The sequence below is a fragment of the Monodelphis domestica genome, chromosome 4 (genome assembly GCF_027887165.1).
Source record: "Monodelphis domestica isolate mMonDom1 chromosome 4, mMonDom1.pri, whole genome shotgun sequence".
NCBI lineage: Eukaryota > Metazoa > Chordata > Mammalia > Didelphimorphia > Didelphidae > Monodelphis > Monodelphis domestica.
This window is the reverse complement of record NC_077230.1, coordinates 134239527-134256858: the sequence shown is the minus strand read 5'-3', so window position 1 is coordinate 134256858 and position 17332 is coordinate 134239527. Positions and strand designations below refer to the sequence as shown.

Here is a 17332-nt window from a genome sequence, read left to right as displayed (position 1 = left end):
AATCATCAATTAATTATTTAATACAGATGCATTTTGAGGCAAGCCATAGGGAAGATATTAGTAAGACGGATTTTGGCTATCTCTAAAAACCAAGATGTGGCTGCCTAATTTTGCCTATATATAGTATTTACACTGTACCTGCACTCAGTAGACCAGATTATCTCATAGATAAATTAGAGGGGAGGGAATTAGGGGACTGCAACTCCCAATTATGTGACTTTCTCTTTTTGTAACTGTGTTTCTCATCAATCCCTAATATTATACTACTACTGGTCCATTGTCCATTGCACACTACTAGAAATAATGTAGGATGATAGAAAATGGATCTAAAGTTAAAACACGGAAACTATTTAATTTAAATGTCCAAGATCTAAAACCAGTTGTTGTTTTTTTTTAAACCCTTACCTTCCATCCTAGAATCAATACTGTGTATTGCTGCCAAGGCAGAAGAGAGGTAAGGGCTAGGCAATGGGGGTTAAGTGACTTGCTCAGGTCACACAGCTAGGAAGTATCTGAGATTAGATTTGAACATAGGACCTCCCATCTCTAGGCCTGACTCTCAATCCACTGAGCCACCCAGCTGCCTCCCAAAATCAGCTCTGCCACTACTGATAGCTACATGGGCCTTTGGCAAGTTAATTCACCTTCAGAAGCTACAGTTTCTTCCTCTATAAAATATGGATTATAGAATCATGATACCTATCTCAAGCTACTCTTTGGAGGGTCAAATATAAAGAATTAGGAGAGGAAGGCTGGATTTTCTGGGTAAATCAGAAGCTCTGGAACAGAGAAGACTGAGGAAGAAGAATGGAAAAGAAGTCATTTGAGATTTGGGGCACCAAAATTATATGAAAAATTGTCAAGCCAAAAGTAAGGCTGAAGTAACACAATAGAAAAAAGAAAAAAAAATGGAGGATTTGTTTGGCCTTCCTCACTAGCTTCAAAAAATTTTGAGGAAGCTAGAAAAGCCATTCATGATTTTCTCTCTTCCAGTGGAACAACTCCATGGTTAACTAATGCCTTAGAGGCCTAAGGAACACCCTTACCTTTTTCTTTCTTTTTTTTAACTACCATATATTTTTCTCTTCTCACTCATCCTTTAACCTCATGGTTAGCTTGAGTTTTGGAGATTGTAAACTTTTCAAGTCTGACATTTGAATAGTCACAGCTCTGGAGAAATATGAATTGATAAAATTGTATATAAAGATTAAATTTCTTAACCAAGCAACCAAAGGATCTCTTTATAGAGGTAGAATAATAACAATGAAATCTGGAGGAAGAATAAGTGAAAGTGAAGAATCTCAAGGGAAATACTGGGGGAAAAAATAGGGTAGAAGGAGACCTAGCAGTATCAGATCTCAATACATTACAAAATAGCAATCCTGAAAATTGGTTAAAAATAGTTCTATCCATGGAATAAGTTAGGTCTAAGACATTCAGAAGCAAACATGGAAGCACTGAATTAGATACATCCAAATAGCTCAGCTACTGTGTTAATGAGTCACTATTCAACTAAAATGGCTGGCATAATGTGAACACAATCTGAAAGAAATTAAGTTTAGATCAACTCCTCAGTCCATATTCCAAGATTAAGTCAAAATAGATACATCTTGGATATAAAGGGTCACTTATAAACAAATTAGGGAAACAAGGAAGAAATCACTTTTCATAAATATTCTCGTATTCATTTTTTTTACTATTCTTAAAGGATAAAAAGATAGGAGAGTGTCACAAAAGATAAAAGTGGACAATGTTGATTATATAAAATTAAAAAGTTGTTGCACAAACAAGACCAGTACACCTAAAACTGGTTAGGAAACCATTAACTCAAGGTATTGAGGGTAAGGGGCATAATTTGAAGCACATTTTTTTAGCAAGATCTATCTCATTGACCTTGAATGAGATCTACTGATTAATTTGTAAGAATAAGAGTTGTTACCCAATTGATAGGAAGTAAACAAGCAATTTTCAAAGGCAGAAATTCAAGCTAACATTAGTTACACTTTTAAAAAATCTTCCAATCACTAGTAACTTAGGAAATGACTGATATATCAGATTCTATTTTATACCTACTAGATTAGCAAAGTTTATCCAAAAAAAATTACAAATGCTGGTGGAGCTTCAGGAAAACAGTCCCAGTTGGTCGAGTGGTAAATTGTTACAGCCATTCTGGAAAGCAATTTGGAACTATGCCACAAAAGTCACTAACCTGTTTTTATCCTTTATCCCAGTGATAGCTCTACAACACCTATATCCCAGTGAGATCAACAAAAGAAGAAAAGGACCCACAAGTACAAAAATATTTATAGTAACTCTTTTTTATAGTAAGGAACAACTGAAAACTAAAAAGATACCTATAATTTGAGCATTCGATGAAGAATTTTGGTGTATGCTATAAAAAAAAATTATAAAGGGAATGATTTTAGGAAAGTCTTTGAAGATTTATGTAAGCTGAATCAGAGTGAAGCAGAACCAGGAGAACAAATATGTAATAACAACAATATGAAGGCAAAGTACTTTGAAAAACTTAGAACCTTGATCAAGGCAATGGCCAATCATGATTCCAAAGAACTGATAATGAAGCATACTACCCAGCTCCTGACAGGACAGTGATGTGACTTATACAAGAAGCAGAATGAAACATACATTTTTCTTGGAAATGACTGAGGCAGGAATTTGCTTGGCTTGATTATGCATATTTGTCACAAAGGGATATTTTTTTTGTTTGTCTATTGTTTGTTTCAAGGAGGTGAGGATGGTAGGGGGGAAAGAAAATGAATAGTTTATTTTTAAAGTTAAATAAAAAAGAATAAAATTTCTTATATGTAGAAGCTATTTTGGTATATTTGCTTTTTGAGCAAATCTTTATACAAAGTATGTATTTTAATTCTATGTAACTTAGCCTTTGTGTTTCCAAAAGCAGTACTGTATGGTACATAGTGTAGGGTATAGTACCCAAAACTGGGTTCAAATACTCTCCTTAAGAAATCACCTAGCTTGTGCAACCTTGTCTAAGTCTCTTTCAACTTTCTGTATTTCACCTACCTCATCTATAAAATAAAATTTGTTGTATTTGAGATCCTTTAACTTCCTTTTTATCTTTAAATCCATTATATATATATATATACATATATATATATATATATACATATGTATACACACACACACACACATATATATATACATTGTGTTAAAAGAGGGGGTTAATTGGTTTACTGAGGGGTTAAGACTTTCAGTATTGAGAGGGGGAAAGTAAGGAGAACCTCCCTTCTCAAAGTGGGATTCAGGGGAGACAGCTGATGTTTAAGGTTGTCTCAGAGAGGAGAAGGGGTTTGAAGATTTTCCCCCTTCTTCTTTCCCTCTTTAGCTAAAGCTGCTCTCCCCAATTCGCTCTTGTCCCTCTTGTCCCCCCCCCCTCCATTACTTGAGACCAAAGGGTCTCCCCTTAATCTGTTCACTCATACTCAGCTTGGGGAATAGATAACTTTTAATGTCAACTCAATCAGGTAATACAAAAGGAATAACTAGCACAGAAAGAATGGGAAAGGGAAGTGGGGAAAAGGGGTCCCTGTCTCTATCTAAAACCCATTTTACTCCCCCTTGAGAGTGGGGGGAACTCGGGCCTTGGCAGTCTAAGCCCCCTGAGAGAAAGTCAGGTTGACTCACCCCTGGGCAACAGGAGCTGAGGTAAAATCTGCTCAGGTTTCTCTTCAGAAAGTTCCTTCAATTGGGAAGTGTTGGGGGGAAAGATTTCCAGTCACCATCAGGAAAAGTGGGTAACCCTCAGGAGAAAGTCTTTTCCCACCTTCTGTCTTCGGCTTCTCAAGACTGAGAGACTAACTCCTCTCCCAGCCAGAGTCTTCTCCTCCTCAAGATTCCAATCCCTTGGGGCCCCTTCCCCATTTTGGTGATCAGTTTCACACACTCTTCAACCTGGCACTTTTTCTATAGTGCCAGCCTCTGTCACAACATATATATGGAGAGAGAGGGATAAAGGGATACACATATATCCAGGCAAACTAGATATTATGTAATTTATTGGAGTATAATTAATTAAATCATTCTTTGTGGAATTTATTTTAAAGTCAATTGATAATGTATTAATTTTGGTCTTTGCTCTGACAGATTAGTGGTCTGATTATATCCAGATAGCCAATTCAAGAAACATTCCCACTGTAGTTATGATCTAGTTATGATCTATTTCTTGTCCATTAAAATATAATATAATCTTTTGTTGTTGTTGTTAATGTCTTCTCGTACTTATCATGCCCAGTGACTCTCAGCTCTTTTCTCAACTCATGTTTTCTATCATTCAATTTTTGGCCTTTCTCATTCCTTACTCCTGAACCACATTTTAAAACATATTTTTTCACCATCTTGCATGGTAGCTGGGTGCCCATTGACTATCCCTTGAGGTCAGTATGTGAACAATCCATTTTTTTTCCTATAATACATTTCTTTGAAGACATCCTTTACACTGCTTCTCCTATATAATTCCTTGTTTCTAATGTGTCACAGTGCCCTTATGACCAACATATTCCTCTGTCCTTTTGTTGATGTTCACCTTCATTTCCTTTATAACAATGATGTTCCATGACTCATAACCACTGAAAAAATATTTGTGTTCAAAGATGGTCCTTTGTTCCAAGAAGAGGTTTGAGGTACTGAAAAGAATTTTACAGAGGAGAAAATACACACAGTGAGGTAAACTATCTTGCCCCAAATCACCTGGTGATATGAAAAAGAGTGGTACTCAGGTCTCCTGACTCAAAATCCAGGACTCTTTCCACTATATCACACTGCCATCCTGGCTAAATCCATGTTGTTGCCACTTACACCCCAGGGTACAGTCATAAACAATTATATTGAATTTCCTGAGTTTTAATTGATAGCGATTTTAGAAAGAGTCACCTTTACATAAGGCCCTGCTTGATGCAACAATTATTTTAATGCAGAGCAAAAAACTGGAATTCCTAGGAATATTTATGTGACAGATTGTTCCTCTATAGAAGATGTTACCTTTGGGAGACTCTAATTGCCAGTGGATAATCTTTTGCTCTCTAAAAGTCAGTATCAATAACATACCAAGGTGCTCATAAATCTTAACTTACTGAATAATCAGGAATTAAGTCACAGTTAGTTTTAGTGTATGGAGTACAATGAAAAAAGAAAGTAGATAAATCTACTTAATTGTTACTGCCCAGGTAAATTATTAGAGCTAGGGAAATTTCGATTTATTTTCAAGATAATCTCAACTTAAGATTTTATTTGGAACCCATTATCTCTTACCTTTCTAGGGCAAAAGTGCTTCAGAAAGTCTTAGCTTGTTGAGTTGTAGGCATTCTAATTAATGTGAATGGTGTCTACCTGATACCCAAAACACTGAGGTAGTGTTTTGGGTATCAGGTAGCTGCTTCACAGCTTATATTCATTAGATTAATGAGGTATTTTCTTGAAAACCAGGTGAGATCAGGAAGTAAGACCATGTCTTCTACTGCTAGCTAGCTTTCAACTTCCATTATTTACTGAGGTAGGTTTGGGTCAGTGGAAACTGGGGCACCAAATAAGTGTTTTCTTTGACTGCTTAAAAGCCATCAAATAAAACACAGATCTACTGGTATGAATGGTTAAGTAAATCTAGATATAGAGGCTGGGGCACCAAATAAGAGCTTTCTGTAATTAGTTAAAAGCCATGATATTAACCACAGATTCAATGATATGAATTGTTGAGTAAAACTAGATGTCTACATTGCTTCATAGAATTTAAGAAAAGCATTGCAATAGAATCGATGTAGATTACCCCCACAACATATCTATATACACACACCAGCCCACTCTATGTACATAGCATGAAAGAATCTTAGACCTTAGGTGGAAGGGGCCTTGGAGGCCATCTATCTAGTTCAACTCTACCTTTAAAAGTAATACGTCTACAGCATACCTGAAAAGTAGTTTTTCATACTTTGCATACTAGTTCCCAAGACCACTCATTTCACTTTAAAATGACTCTAATTATTAGGAAGGCTTTCTTTTGTTCTAGTCATAAAATCTAAATTCTGAAGCTTCTTTACCATCCTTTTTTTAGTTTCTACTCATTACCCCTCTTCTGGGCGCAAAGGACAAAGTCTATACTTTCCTTCACATGACCAATCTTCCAGAACTTCATATGATTTTTAGAATCTTAGGTAGATAGAAAAATCTATCTAAAGATCATCATAGCATCTGTGAAGATTTAAATTGTAACCCAGGCTTATTTTTAGATTTAATCCTCATAAGTGTAAAAACCCTACTTAAAGTTGAGTATGTAGATCTGCCCATTTGAGATCTAATCATCAAAGATGTAAACACCCCATATTTCACACATTAAGGGGGATGTCTGTGACCCATGTGTGAAATAGTGGGTGACAAATCAGAATCGACTGACTGCTCAGGGGGGCAGTCCTAAAACAAAGTGTCAACTATGATTGGTAGACATAAAATTAGGGGAAGACACAGGAAGTGATGCAAAGGAAGCATCTTTAAATGGAACTATTACTTCCTGTGAGACACAATTCTTCAATCTTTGATCTGCTGACTGGACCTGAGACCCTGTTACTTTGAACTGGCACGTGGTGAGTGAAAAGCTGACTCTTAACTGCTGGATTTTCTGAAAAAAACTATCCTCAGGAGAGACCTACTCTTTCCCTGCATCTCCAGGGCCTCAGTTTCAAGGGCCGAGGCCCCTCCAGATAAGAACTAACTCTCCCTGTCTGGGCTGAGAGAAGGGCCGGAGATAAATTACTTAGTGCTCAGGATAGATATCTCACCTTATCCTCTCCCTGATTTCTTGCTTCACTCTTTCTACATTTTGTAAATAAATTGTAAATAAAATCTCTTTGGAATTAATTAAATTCCTGGCAACTCATAAAATATAAAGTCTAAACCTTTTAAAAATAAACCTCTTTTACCCTTACACATCATAGATACAGAACTAGAAGGGACCTTAGAGGCCAGGAGTCCAACTTTATCTTCTGATAAATGAGAAAACTGAGGCACAGAGAGTGCCTGACACAGGGCATCAATTCACATCCTTCTGACTCTCCCTCCAGCATTCTATTCATTTTGTCACTTAGCAAAATCTACTTGAAAACACCTGTCATGCCCCACCCTCAATATTCTCTTCTTTAAGAAAAAGGAAAAAAGCCTATTTATTTCAACCAATTCCTCTCTGGCATAAACTGAACATCCAGTCATTTCATTATCCTAGATGCCCTCCAATGGACACTCTCCAGGTTACCAATGACCTTAAAATGTGGTGCCTGGTACTAAAGACAGTGTTCCAGGTGTGGTCAACCCAAGGCAGAATATAACAAGATTATTACTTCATTGTTCTTGAGTACTAAGCCTCTCCATGTATATTCAGATCTATCCATTACCCTCAACCTAATTTAGCCTGAAAGTGGTGTGTCAAGGAAGTTCATTCCCATCTCCCTCCTGAGTAGCCTGACTCATCCTCACATAACACAGTTACACCAGGTTTTGCATCCGTGTACATGTTGTATGTCAATAAAAGTGAGGAGGCAGTGACTGACCAGGGCTTTCAGGAACAGAGCAGGCAGGGAGAGGGGAAAACAGGAAGAGACTGGCAGGCTAGGCAAATCATGTTCAGGTTACTTAGAGGAATGATGAGATTAAAATTATGATTGTCTACCCTTTCTAATAAACTTTATAAAATATATACCTGGGTAGAAATATTAATTTAATTCTTATAGTGGTTTGTTACTAAGGTGTTAATAGCAATTGGTACAAAATTGCTGTGGCATTGTCCCACATATACATACAGAGTTCAGGAGAAAGTGAGTATTAACATATATGAGTTAGCACATACAGCAGAAAGGTAACTTACAGCTCCTGAAGGTCCTTTTGCTGATCTCCTCAACATGTTCCCCCCAAGTATGTACATATTTTCTGTTTGGATCTTTATAGACCTTGAATCTGCTTTCCTCATTTCATCCTGTCTATTCTTGGCTCCTGATGCAGACACTGCCACCACCTGTTGTCCTGGTGATAAGGACTGGATAATAATGGGAAGTCCAAAATCCTACAGACTCTCTGATCTCTAAAAGTCCTCTTCTGGCCAAGGGTGGAGAGGAGAAGGAAAAAATAAAAGCTAAGTCATTCTCTTTCTCCTCTTCTCCCACTCTCTCTCTCATTTGTTTGGTGAGAACTTTCTCCCATTCTCCCCTGGATCACGACTTCTACATTATGATTCTGACTAGTGTGAATCTTAAAATTTCTCAGACTTGTGAATGTTAAAAATTCTCAGACTCTACCTTAGAACATTTGGTTAAGACCACTCCCCATTTTAAACAATGAAGGTACTTAGTCAGGAATGTATGTGAGAACTAACATTACTCCACCCATACTTAATCATACTTTAGGGGAAGATAAAGTTGTAAACTCCTTACTGAACAATGAAAAGTACTTAACCCATACTTAAAGTGAAGCAAAAACCCTTAAGCTAAGTCTATTTTTAGATCTAATATAAAAAGATTGCTAAGTACCTATGAAGGTCAAATTAATCACTAAAAGGTCAGGCAACTTGCAAACTTGCAAGGGGCAAAGAGGTGTGAACTTACTCAGAAGTTTTAGTCTATCCAGAGAAGTTGAGAACTAAAGAAGGTGTGAATTAAGAATGGTCAGTCCTGTGAAAAAGTCTACTGTGATTGGTAGATGTGAAAACTTAAGGGAGGTGACATAGGAGAAAATTCTCTTTAAAGGAGAATCAGAAGTCCTCTGAGAGGGGAATTCAGCCTTGGAAGCTGAAGTGGAGCTCAGGAACTGAACTGGTGGGTCTGCTCTGAACACTAGAATCTTGCTTGGGACAAATCTTGTGGTGAGTGAATTAAAGACTGACTGGTCTCTTTTAAGGCTTAAGCCTAGGCTGGCCTAGGCTTTTTCCTACTATTCCCTCTTACTCTGTCTCTCTCCCTTTCTTTGATGCCTTATTTGTATTAATTAAAATTTCCATAAAACCCAGCTGACTTGGATATTTAATATTTGGGAATTTTCCCATGGCGATCACTTTATTTTTGATTTAACTCAAGACACTGTCTTGAAACCATATTTTTGCAGTCACAGTTTAAGGCAACCACTCTTTTATCTGTAACAGTTTATGCCAACCACTCTTTTAACTGTTAAACTAGCTCTATGGTCTGATAGTGAGTACAGAGGTTATGACTAATTCCTTCATTCAATTTAAAGAGCTCTATTGTCAAACCCAAGTGTGTAGCAGTCCACTCCTAACTAGGGGCAAGGGGAAAACAGTATGTGCAGATTGCTCAGTCTTGGGCATGCTCAGTAGTGCTCACGGCTGTGAAGGCCTCTGACCCTTGACCCCAGCTTCTCCCAGGTTAGGCGGGAAAACAGGTTTCTTTGTTCTCACCTGGTTAAGAGAAACCACACCTATGCCTTGTCATTAACCAATGAGAATCATCCCTATGTACTGTGTATATTTGCATATCAAAAACTATATCTAGCCCAGCAGGCTCCGCCTTCCCTCTCTCTGCCCTCTGCTCTCTGCTCTCTGCTCGCTCCTTCTCTTTCAGGCTACCTGATGGCTGTCCTTGCAGGAGCTTGGCCTCTGGCCAAGCTCCATCTTTAATCTTTCTCTATTCACCTCTCTGACCTGCGTGGAATGGATCTCAGGACTGGAATAGCCTACTGAATTGGTCCTTTGATCAGAGCTTAGCTGTGGCTCATTGATAATTAATAAAGACTCATTCTGAACACCTCATATCTCTACTAGGACTCCGTCACTTCCCTCGTGGTGTCAAAACTTCTATCCTGTCTCTATCTTCCTACCTTGTGGCTTCTCTCACCTCAGAGAGAGCTACAAATGGCGCCCAAACGTGCTTAGGGCCCACTCCTAGCACTCTCGTGGCATTCCACTCTTTTATTTCACACAGCGAATGGGAGAACGCGTTCGAGGACACGAGGCTAAAGAGCGTAGGCAGGTGCCGGAGTTCCAGGAAGGTTGCCGTACCTCTGGCCAAGGACGGTAAGTCCTCCTCTGCTTGAGGTGGGTCTCCCCTCTGAACCCTGCTCGACTCTTAATGTCGTAGCTTGATGGGGGAGAAATGGAAGTCTCAAGAGCTTAACTGCCTGAGACTGTGAATCAGGATGAGGGAAGCACACGATCGGTCAGAGAGGGATTCTTAAACTATCTCTGTCAGGGAGGTGCAGTTTCCCTCCCCCACCTGGGTCTGCTAGTCGGAGGCCTCCTCTCTCGGACCTGGATCTCCGGAGGTTAAGAAACACCTGAGGAGTGGTCTGAGGGGGAGGGGAAGGAAAAAGAAAATTTGACCCAGGGAAACCCTCACTAGGGGCTATTGAGAACTTGAAAAATCTCAGTCTGAAACAAACAGTTGCTAGAGCCTAGTGAATTTCAAAAGGAGCAACTGGGAAAAGAAAAAGCAGGAGTTAAAATTTCATCAGGAAAGCAAAGTCAAATTTACCTGCTATTCATAGGCAAAACAGTCAGTTTAGCAAAAGCGGGAAAGGCTAGCGAAGACCGCAAGGCAGAAACTGCTGCAGAATGCTAAGGAGTTCTTTCTTAAGCACTTCTTATTTCAAAAGTTCTGCAAGCTAATCTTTACAAGAAACTCCCTGTGCCTTTTCAGGAGAGGTCGGACTCAGATGCATTTGAAAGGCCTATCAGGAAGTGGTTGCTTTCAGGGCATTTAAAAGATGAGAATTACTTGGAAAAAACGGATAAAAAACAAAAAATTTTTTGTCATAAAACCGTAGGTCTCAGCAAAATTAAGGAATCAAGGTAATAATCCTGAATTAGGTTAAATTCGGAACAGCCTAAGTTGTAAAAAGATATTGCCATTCTGTAACCAAAGGCAGAAGATTTTTTAAAAAAAAAGGGGCAAGCCTCTACACTCATTTAGCATTTGAAAAGGTCCTAGGAACTCTTTTGTTTGAGGTCCAGCCAGGTAAAGGCAGGCTTTACCTGGGCGATTGCAAATACAGTAAAGTAAGATTTGGGAATTTGAATTTTAGTTTAGGTTGGATAGGCAAAATTATAAAGGAATGTCTGCTTATATTTTTTGATAAAGGAAGTTAAAAAGGAGAATTAAATATCTTTCTCTGACTTTTGTTATATGCCACAGAATATCAGGACTAGAAATGTTTTATCTGTAGAGAAATTTTGGTATATATCTCAAGGTAGTTAAAGTGCACACAGAAAACTTTTAAGGTTTGGGCTTAGATCCGAAGCAGCTTGAGATTTTTTCTCTACCGGCCACGTGGCTTGAGCCACGTGGAAGATAGCATCAGAGCAACTGAGGTTGCAAGTTTTATCACTAAGGCTGTAATTGGCTAGACGAAGAAATTTAATACTAAGATATAATAAGCATGAATTGGAATATGATTTAAAGGAATTTCTAAGGCTTTCTAATTTTAACTATGGAGGAATTATTAACACTTTTCTAAGCAGGACATAAAGCAACAGGATGAATCTTGAGCAGAGCTTATTCTAACAGCCTGTATGCAGTTTAGAAACTTTTTAGTGGGCATATTACTATACCTGTATCCAGAAAGCAAATGATTTATAACTAGAATAGCTTTTACTATGGAAAATTAAGACACATGCTCAGCAGAGTAAAAGCATGGTTGGAAGGATTCAATCTGTTTACCAGTGGTTAATTATTAAGGTTATCAGGAACTCTGTTACTCAGTACAGTGATTTATTAAGGATTTGAAAGAGGCAATACTATCATGTATTAAAATTGCAGATATTGAAGCTGATCATGATATTGAAAAGAGACCTATGATAATAATGCAAATTCAAAGGTTACTGGCATAATTTGATTTATTTCTGCAGGGAAGATTTGCAGAATTAGCAGATGAAAGTAATGATTTTATTCACAGTATTAAGATCTTTTCAGTTATGAAGCTAAGGGCAGTAGTTCAGAAATAACAACTTCTGTGCAATTGTTTGATAATTCTGTGCATATTTTTACAGCATAAGACAATGCTATAATTTTAATAACTGCACAAGGTGGAAATTTTTTCAAAAAGCAAAAATTGTGTGCAGGCAGACAAAGACTTAAGATCCCAGCACACATGGGTCAATTCATAAGTGATTTATAGAATGATATTTTTATGATTATGGGTTTGAAAAAGCAAATATTTAAGCATCTATACATGCTGTTTTGAACAAACAGCTGCTGGCATTCTCTGCTCTAGCAGAGGGCCAGATCTATTGTACATCTATATCCTGAACAAGCAGGTGATATCGCTTATCAATGCAAACTGTTGTGGATTAATTTCACCCTTGATAGATATCCACTGTATATTTTGGAGCAAAGGATACATTTCAGTTTGCTCCTGGCACAAAGGTTGATCTGTGAAAAGTGATGGGAGATACTTACTCTCCTGGTTTATGGGTTCAAGCTCAAATGGAGTAGTGAGCAAAGTGATTGCAGATTTTATGAATAACTGTGCACAACTGTCTATTCCAAACAGCTTGGAATAGCAGGGCTTTTAACAGCAATGCAAAGGCTAAATTGCATAGCTCATGGCTTACATGCAAGCTATGGTACAAAGAGCTCAAAGGAATTCATGAGCCCCAAGGTTCAAAAACTGAAGGTATATATGTTCTGTCACTTTCTAACTTTCTAAGACCCAATGAGGCTTTCATTTGGGGTCGAGGTTTTCTGTTTACTTTCTCAGATACATGGAGTCCATGGAAGATGATTAAGAGCATCTGATGGCAAGAAAATCTGCCCGGAAGAAGGACAGAAGGCAGAGGTGTCTGGCACAGGACACCAGAAAAGCAGCACATGGACTGTAAAGACTGCCCTATAGGCAGGTTTAACACACTATACACACACACATGCAATTGTATGAGAAACAATGTACATGCAGAAGAGTATCATTGAGTCACTAACAGATATTCTGTTCTAGGAATATATGGGTATTTGGTAAAAGATCTAACTTTATTACATGCCTGACAATTTTGAATGGTATTGGTACAATGTGTAACTTGAAATGATATTATTGGAATTGTTCCATGTTAGCCAAATTTGATCAAATATCAAAAGGGTATAATTGGGAATATTATGACAGTATAAGGAATGCTGTCCACTTGCAGCACAAATGGGTAATACTATCCAAAATGTAATGATGATTATGGTCTTAAAGGGTACATTATATTTGCAAACAATATGTTTTTGCTGGAATCAGACTTATTTAGAAGTCACTTTTGTTAAGCTGTGACTGTTCCACTTTCATAAGGAAAGAGGTGGATATGGTATCACTAATCATCTATCTCTTCTACACCCCAGAAAGAATATAAGTTAAAGCTTTGTAACAATCAATATTGAATGTAATGATAAAGATCACATTGTGTGAGATACCTGAAGTGGGTTAAATATCATCAAGATATTAAGACTGTAAGGGACCCAAGGGGATGATAATGTTGGGTCGAGGTCTTGTTTATATGTTCACAGATAATGAAAACATCTGGTCTCCCACGTCATACTTCATGCCAGCTGATACAGACCAGGAAGAGAAGCAGACGGAAGGTGATGGCATCAGCTATCTACATGCCAGCCACAATCCAGACATGCTGGAAGGACACTTCTTTGGTGACTAATATCACTCTAGAACAATGACATTACACTATTAGAGACATTGGCTATTAGGCCACTGATGGACACTTGTCATGCTGACATCCATTGAGATGGGGTACCCAGAGCAACATCAAGTATGCTAACTCAGAAGGACTAAATCACACTTGTGTCTGTACAAGACACCAGATATGTCCCACACTCCAAAGACTCTGCAATGGGATTGAGATGAAATAGCTACAATTGTCTAGCTACTAAAGTATACCTTGTATTTTGTATATGATACTGTCAAAGGGAATTTTGTATGCATTATGAATTGTATGCATTGTAAAGCTACCACTTGTATTGTAAGAAATGCTGTTATCAACAAGGGTATAGACCTTGGTATGACTCTCCAAAGAGTAGGAGATAGAAAACTTTCATTCATAGGATAGATCTGATACCTCTGACATCAAAAATGAGGTGCTAAGCAGAAAATGCTGCACAGACAGGTTTAATGGACAGATGACACTGATGTTACTCTCAAGAAAGAATGAGAGATCAGGAAAAAGACATTAGGAAATCTTTAATCAGGAACTTGAGTTATTGTAAGAGATCATTGACATCCAGGCAAAGATTATGTTCCTGACAATACCAGGATGGACATTAAGGGCTGACTACCAGAGATGTAGTTAAGTGTTAATACCATTGTTAACCATTACTCCTGATACCCTGTCTTTGTGGGTAATATCTTAATAGGAAAAATGTCTTGCTCTCCTCCAACAGTCCCAGAATTCAGACGGCCGCTGGATTCGGGATCTATTGGCTTCCCTTTCATATACTGGAAGACGTTCTGGTATATGGAAGTAAGACCTCATGAAAAACTGAGGACTCTAGGTTTGACAATTTCTGTGGACGCGCAGTCATTGTCTCTCCTAGGTGGAAAAAATTATTATTGCACAAAAACATGGAGCAAGGGCAAAGTATAATCTAAGTTTTACTGTTTTGGAGTATGGATTAAAAACATGACACAATAGGCACAGATAAGCGTGCAGAAAAAGCACATTGAATATTATTCACTGACAATTAGGAATGAAAAAGCTATGTCAAATGCTGTAGGTACGAGAAACTGTAGAAATTGTTTCTACATGGGAAACAACTTAAGCTTCTATTTACCCAAACATTGGTTTGGTGGAAAGAATTTTGCAAGTATTGGTAATGGTATAGGCTTGGTTATCATATTGATGGGTTTATTTATACAAGCAGAGATTTAAAATAAGGAAGACATTAGGAATATGCAGTCAGAACTTGAAATATTACTTCATTATCACCATCATGGTTATTTAAGTTACAATTGAGAATGTAAAATGGATGGGAATATTGGTATTTGTTAAAAATTTGCACTGTGATTGATGTATTGATGTTTTTGCACAGCCTGTAATGGTGCAAAATTATGTTCATATACAAGGCGAATTTTGATCTATTTAGATCAGGACTTAGAAATCATTGGGAATGTAAGTTCTGATATTTTACATTGGCTCAGTTTCAAAGATACCACATAGACTGTGAGCCAAGAGCCAAGAGAATTTTGTATTAATTTTGGGATCAGGTTTCCAGGATCGATTTTCTAAGATCATTTGACATGTGATAACATGATCCTCCAGAATTGTTAAGAGAGGATGTTTTTCTTTGAAGGGATCTCTCCCAACACACAAACAAAAAGAAAAGGGAGAGGAATCTTATAGAGATCAGTATTTATATTTTTAGAGGAAACTTTTTGATTGATCAACCTTGATTTTTTTCTTTTACACTATTAAGGCCAGAATTTTTAAGTACAAGGAAAGTACTGTTAATGCTCTGATCCAGAATTATGAAGGTGCAAAGATTTCTAGAATTACAGTCACCTAACAGTCAGTGAACATGAGAACATGACAGCAATTGTTAATTTTCAGATGACCATACTGGAGAGTGATGTCTGATTGCATGTAAGGGGAATCATAATGAATCTTTCATTATGGACCAGACAGCCTCAGCCACGGTTACATTTTCCATGTGAAATGGATGTTTGAGGTTGGGAAATGCAGAGACATGGCGTACTGACACCCTCAGTCGCTGGATGTCCTGGCATCGAGCTACCAACCAGTTTTCTATGTGGCAGGCATCTGGCAGTGAGCACGGAAAGATCCCCAAGATGCAGTATCAGGACGAGAGAAAGGAAGGACTTATCCTTCATCTCCAGGGATAGTATTTTGCTAACTGTTGAAAAGGCTGACAACTTCTGATAGTCCAGACTGTGAATGGTGGCATGTTTGGTTGTTGCACCTGTCATGTGAATCATGGAGTTCTACCTCATTAGACCAGGATCAGTAGCGTGGAAATTATTTTCTTAACATTTTTATATCTACTAAGACTGTTGCATTGATCTTGATATGCAGACAGACAGATAGAAAGATCAGTTGGGAATTTTTAAGATTGATCACTGAATCAGTTTATGCTGATGTTCATTCTTGATTGGGATATCTAAGTTATACAATCAGGATAGATTTTTCATCTCTGTATCAGAATATGATTATGCACCAGAGTGTTTGTATTTGTTAATGCTGTAATGTTGCTACATTTTGATATTACACCATTCATTTGTGTGTAAAACAAAAAGGGGGAGATGTAGCAGTCCACTCCTAACTAGGGGCAAGGGGAAAACAGTATGTGCAGATTGCTCAGTCTTGGGCATGCTCAGTAGTGCTCACGGCTGTGAAGGCCTCTGACCCTTGACCCCAGCTTCTCCCAGGTTAGGCGGGAAAACAGGTTTCTTTGTTCTCACCTGGTTAAGAGAAACCACACCTATGCCTTGTCATTAACCAATGAGAATCATCCCTATGTACTGTGTATATTTGCATATCAAAAACTATATCTAGCCCAGCAGGCTCCGCCTTCCCTCTCTCTGCCCTCTGCTCTCTGCTCTCTGCTCGCTCCTTCTCTTTCAGGCTACCTGATGGCTGTCCTTGCAGGAGCTTGGCCTCTGGCCAAGCTCCATCTTTAATCTTTCTCTATTCACCTCTCTGACCTGCGTGGAATGGATCTCAGGACTGGAATAGCCTACTGAATTGGTCCTTTGATCAGAGCTTAGCTGTGGCTCATTGATAATTAATAAAGACTCATTCTGAACACCTCATATCTCTACTAGGACTCCGTCACTTCCCTCGTGGTGTCAAAACTTCTATCCTGTCTCTATCTTCCTACCTTGTGGCTTCTCTCACCTCAGAGAGAGCTACAAAGTGTTCAAGCCTTGTTGCCACCTAGTAACTAAATTTTAAATATGTGTGTGTGTGTGTGTGTGTGTGTGTGTGTATATATGTGGTGTTTTATGGCTAAATGAGATTATTCTGATCCCATCCTTACACTTCTATAAAAATGTTAACACAAGGCTACACACCAATTCTTAATACTCCACTAAAGACCTCCTTTCATCTTAACTTTGAATCATTAATGATGATTCTTTGGGTTCAGTCATTAAACTAATTCTAAATCCAACAAACTATCCAATCATTTGGATCACATATCTCTCCATTATTTAGTCAACAATCATTTAATCAAGCACTTACTATATACCAGGCACTATGCCAAATACCTCGAACACAAATAAAAGTGAAGAGAAAGACTGGAAGGTAGAAAAAAGATGGCAGTTAGAGGCAGAAACCCAGCTGAAACCTCTCAACATTTTCCTCTAAACAACT

General features: G+C 38.1%; 1 long non-coding RNA gene across 1 annotated transcript in view; it reads right to left on the bottom strand.

Moving 5' to 3' along the window:
• Window positions 1-8031, bottom strand: part of LOC103102205 (uncharacterized) — a 34758-nt gene extending 26727 nt beyond the window's left edge. Inside the window, exon 1 of the long non-coding RNA XR_467407.3 lies at window positions 7886-8031. This is a non-coding gene — a long non-coding RNA (uncharacterized LOC103102205). The remainder of the gene's footprint in view (window positions 1-7885) is intronic.
• Between the last annotated feature and the right edge of the window lie 9301 nt (window positions 8032-17332).